Here is a 6,000-nt window from a genome sequence, read left to right as displayed (position 1 = left end):
AGGTCAATTGTATAAAAAAGAGCCGATAACTTTTTTTTACATTTTATATATTTGGTAATTCATTCAGAAGCTGGTATTGTCTAGTCTGGCAAAATTCATTTTCCCTATTTTAATAGCTGCTATGTATAGTGTACTTTAGACTAATTCAGACTGACTTTTTAACACAAGGGAGCAGTCATTTTAGTTAGCAGTGTGCTTAAATCATGTAAAATTTCCAAAAGTACAATATCCAAAAGAAATATCATCCACATTACATTAATGTAGCATAGAGGTATGCAAACATTCTCTCCACTGTGCATGTTTTAAATGCGAACTACTTCACCTTACATACGTCACTCTCTCAAAAGTACATATTATCTGGTGAGCGCCACCTAAACGGTTAATTTTAGGACTGGTCGGCCTGGTTTTACGTGGTACATGATGATGCATGTCTGCGTCATGATGTACAATGCTGAACATCAGTATAAACTACCACAATGGAGACATCGTGGAGATATGAGTGATAAATTGTTAAAGCTACGTCACAAATCTAAGTCACAAACCAGCTCACATACACATACATCTCTTCTCTCTCTCTCTCTCTCTCTCTCTCTCTCTCTCTCTCTCTCTCTCATCTGACTTGAGGGAAAGCATACTTTTCATTCTCCTTTTTTTGTACAATATTGGATTGTCTTCAGTTATTTCCAGTCAGTTGGGCACTACGTTATGCACACACTATGTGACATGAGAATGTTCCTCGAATGACTTACAGTAGCATATGTACAGAATGTCAGTAAGTCGTGTAAAATTACTCAATTGATTTTTACAATATTACAATCAATGTATACCTGCAAAATATGTACATGAAGATATTACTTTTTTTTAGGTTAACATTTTAGTGCCCTTCCCGGTGAATACCCCATATATTTTAGTCATGTGACAAAAAAGAGCACAACAGAAACTATACATGATAATTGATAATAACTGGTCCGTGTATATATATTACATCAGTATACTTAGAAATATGTATAAATAGTTGCTTAACAGCTACTAGAACAAGCAATTACTTTTTCATTTTCATTTTCAACATTTCCAAACCTGAAAGTGCACAATATCAACATTCCGTTTTGAATCAGTCCTCTGAATGTGGTTGTAATGTCGAAGTTGATCGTATGTAACGTCAATAACCACTATGGATTAAAGTAAAACAAATAAACAAGGAGCCAGTGTTGTTCGACATCAATGTTATATGTTGTATGTGTTGTAGTCCCAGTCTATTGTTCAAGCATTTTTCATCGTTTTTGTGGTGATATAAGAGGTAGTGTTAGACATTATGGTATTGATTTAAATGTAATATTTTAATTTACTTTTATTTTGTATCATTTGTATTCTCCAGACAGTACACGGTGAGTGATGAGGCATTAATGCTGATCTGGAAGTGAAATCTGTAACGTTGCTTTGTTTACAACCCAGCCGCTAAAATAATGCTGGATAACCTTTGACAAGATCTTGACCGTGAGTTCATCACTGAAGGTATTTTATATTGACATGTGATTTATTAGGATTTGGACACGTAAAATTCAGAAATCAGAAAACAATGTAGAGTATAATTAAGGGTTTTTTTTTTGTTGTTGTTGTTGGGTTTATCACCATTTTTGAGCACACGATAGGCTGTACATGGCGGCCAGTATCAATGGTGGAGGAAGAACACGGGAAAACCCCGGAAAGCACCACCGACCCACGAGAAGCTACTGGCAAGCTTTCTCACATACCCACATTGGCTGAATCCGAGTCTCAAACCTACGCAGACAGAGGTGAGATGGCAGTGATCCGTAACGGAGAGCGCTTTAGACCAATCGGCCACTGGACAACGAAGGAAAATTTGATCCTAGACATGTGTCATATACATAAATCTTGAAACTAGTACCAAAATTTATTATTAAAGATAGACAAATTAAAGTTTGATATGTTGTGTATATGTTTTTTGAAAACAGAAGTATGATATAACAATTTAAAAAAAAAATGATTAAGTGAATTTATAAAAAGGAATCAAATTAAAGTGCTAAAATGTATTTAGAAAAGCACATGTATTTTTAATCTCGGGTGTTGATGCTCGTTATCACCATGAAAGTATTTAGACACCTGACTCAGGTTGCAATGTTAGATATTATTGAAATTCTGTAAGAAAATATCGTTCAAAGACAGAAGGATGCCTTTATTCTAAACGCATGAGACGTATCTAGTTGATATTGTACCTTTGGTTCGTTTATACTATTTAACAAGGGTCCAGGGCAGTTTATTTCTGTGTTTATGATGGGTTAATTATATGAGTAACACGTCTGCTTGCATGATTTTTAGTAGTGAATAAACATAATTATACATTACTTAATGAGAGACAGCTCCGGTGGCCTAAATGGTTAGAGCGTCCGCCTCGATGCGGCAGGTCACGGGTTTGAACCCTGGCTGAGCCATGCCAAAGACTTTTAAAAATGGAACTAGTAGTTTGCCTTGCTTGGCGCAAATTTTTACAAATAAATTAAAATAACCCCTCACCATCGCAATTTAGATAGCAGATTCAAATCACAGTAATCATCAGGTACTAATATTGCTTCTCACTCTAGTTGTCATTGAGGTTTTGTACTCTTATATGAAAAATCTGAATAATTATCTATGTTGAATGTAGCCATATATGCCCCTTTTAGAAAAAAGAAAATAATATAAAACATATAATTTTTATGTGTTGGAAGTATTGCGCAATGAACGTCTCGAGCAACGTGCTTTTGTGTATAATGCGCATTATGACGAGTATGTTAATGATGGCAACGTCGTGAACTGTCGACCCTAAGTACACATCCTTTACGCATGAGAAAAAAGAAACATAAAATCATTTGATATTATTACTGTGTTATCATGGATGTCATTTGGAATATGTTCTATGTAAGCAACGGTACGATACTGTTTACTTACTTTTGATTAAAGTGGTTTTCCGTGCATGTATCATTGTTTATGCCTGCAGATCAGGCTGTTTATTTACTCCTGGGGAAAGGAATTCGAGCCACTTCCCCTAGGTTTTTATGTGCTCAAGGAACACTGTTGAATTGAAGCCTTCGGGCAGTGGGACTAAGATTAGTCTCTGTCTGAATGGAGGGCTTTGATGGAGAGTGGGAATAGACCCAACACACACTCAATTTTTCAGTCTGCATCTACCGAATTTCCTAAGGTGTGTATGAGTTAGGAATTGACCCCCTACGCACTCATACTTATGAGGCAGCGCAAAGTGCGTGCACTGCACGCTAATAGATTGTGATGTCTGCCGAGGCAAGGGACGAGAGGGCGGAAAGGTAAGGCTGCACTTCCTAACTCCACCAAATGTCTTAAAAAATGATGTCTTTACTATTTTCATTATCTTTATTTAACCGTAACTATTCCTTAATCTACTCTGAACACCCCCTTCTTCTCTAACAACCACCAACATCCCAGCATGTGCACTAATAACACAATACCTCTGAGGCCGCGGTAACACTCTAGCCGAAGGTGACAGCTATAATGCTATTAAGGGTTCTCGAACACCTAGAAACATCGAATACGTCCAGATAACTAGATCATATAAGGTGGTCCAACACCCAAGACCATCAGGCCCCGCCACACAAATGGCAATCCAATTACCACCACCAGGAAAGTAAGACCCTAAATTATCACTTATAAGGTGGTCTAAACACAAAAAACCATCAGGTCCGGCTGCACAAGGCTGCAATCAAAATAGATAACACCAGCTCACATGACCCCAAATTTAATCCAACATATAAGGTGGTCAAAAAATCCAAAGACCATCAGGACCAGCCGCACAAGGTGGCAGCCTATCTCAATAAAGCTGTCACCCTAGGTATCTCCCTTCGTCTTAACTCTCAAACAAAAACAGCACATACTTTTTCCAAATTGTGTAAGACGGCAAATTTAGACCAAAAATACCAGAAGTCTAGAAATACCTACCTGTGACCTTGGAAAATACGGCTTGCCTTAGAGAATACGGCTTGTGTCTACTGCGGACAGTCAAACGAAGTGTGTAGTGACATCACGAAATTTATGATTCATGACTTTCTTGGAATTTTATTTTTTCTGTCCTGGAAATATGGCAAGTGTTCCTATTACTAGAGCAATGATACGCGTCATGGAAATCTTTTTAGTAATGGAACAGTATGTGGACTATAAAAGAACCTCTCTGGTAGGCAAGTACAGCTTTCATATGGAATTACATTATTATACTGGATTCAACTGGTGCGGTGTGTGTGTGTGTGTGTGTGTTCGAAAATGTTTTATATGTTATTTGTTATTATCAATGTTGGAGAGACTTTTGCTATACATCTGTTGTTGTTGGATTTTCTAACTTCGCTTAGGCACAGCATAAAAATGTAGTTCCTAGCGAGTGTATGCCATGACTTACACGACGGGTCTGAAATAACGAGACCGCTAGTTTTGTCTGTCACATGGTTAAGAAATTAAAAAATTATGCTACATGTCTGCGATATCAAAACGAGCACACAGAATCATTTGTATGGTATTATCAATGTTGGAAAGACATTAAGCTATTTTATGAGTGAAATACATCTATTGTTATTGTTGTTGTTGTTTTAATGTTCTAATTTCGTTAGGCACAGCAGAAAAAGTGGTTCCTAGCGAGTGGATGCCATGACTTAGACGACGGGTCTGAAATAACGAGACCGGTAGTTTTGTCTGTCACATGGTTAAGAAATTAAAAAATTATGCTACATGTCCGCGATATGAAAACGCGCACACACTTATTGAGAAAACAGATAGGAAAACTGTAGGAGAGCCTACCCATGCTGTCTACCAAGCCATTTTAAAATGTTAGAGAATGAGACATGTCAAAAGAAATATAGGACAAAGAGATAAAATATACTTATCCCAAGCCTATTTATCTTAGACTGCATTAAGCTGTGTTGTTAACTCTATTGTTCAGTTCGACATTGATTGACAAACTGCGGCATTGTAGTGTAGCCTGATACCTAATTCTAATGAACAATTTTACTTTATATACTATTAATTACTAATAATAACTGACACCAGAAATAGTCAAAATGATTATTGGAATTTAACTTTTAATAACTGATCTTAGCATGGTTACGTATCCCACATCAGCAAAAATGTCCATATATATTATAATGTTTGAGATCAGAGGTTCAGTCAGTGCATCATGTACGATCTCATTATACATGTAGTTGATCTGTTATGTACATATTTGGCTGCATGCACTGAAAATATCATCAAAGGTTATTTCCATCATGAATTTGCCTATTATGGTAATATACATGTATTCAAATTTTGTACTTTGACAAAGTTCGGTATTGTAGCATCAACTGATATCACATTCCAATGAAGTAATCAACTTAATTGTTAACTGAGACTCTTAAAAATATACTCGAAAAGTATGTAATTTGAATTAAGTCTGTACACTTGTTCTTAATAAGTTTATGATACATGTCCCACATTTCCAAATGTCCGTCATTGTTCACAAGACTTGGAGATCATAATTTCACATTTAGCTGATGAAATAGGATATAGTGTTGCCTATATTTCATCGGTGACAGTACTAAATTAAAATATGTTTCCATAGATAACCAATTTCATGATTTGATACTTTGATAGAGAACACTCCAGTAGCCTAAGTGGCTAGAGCGTCTTGTATGCGTGAGGTCTCTAGTTGGAACCCCGACGGACTCATACTAAAGACTTATAATATGTTATTAACAGCTACCTTGATTGGCGCTCAGCATTAAGAGGTTAGTGTTAGGGATGACCAGCCAAATTTTAGGATAATGTGTCTGTGTGGGACATGATCCTTCATGTCTGAGGCATGATGCCCCATAGCTACGATGTCGTAGCCTCAACTTGATCTGTTGTGGCTGAGGCTACGAACCGATCCCATATCATGTAATGGAGCAAAAAAAAAAATCATCACTAAGTCAGAAAAACAAACAGTGTAGAAATCAACTACATAAGTAT

This window comes from Sinohyriopsis cumingii, chromosome 17 (genome assembly GCF_028554795.1).
Source record: "Sinohyriopsis cumingii isolate HCF-2022 chromosome 17, ASM2855479v2, whole genome shotgun sequence".
Lineage (NCBI taxonomy): Eukaryota > Metazoa > Mollusca > Bivalvia > Unionida > Unionidae > Sinohyriopsis > Sinohyriopsis cumingii.
Note: the sequence above shows the minus strand (reverse complement) of the source record.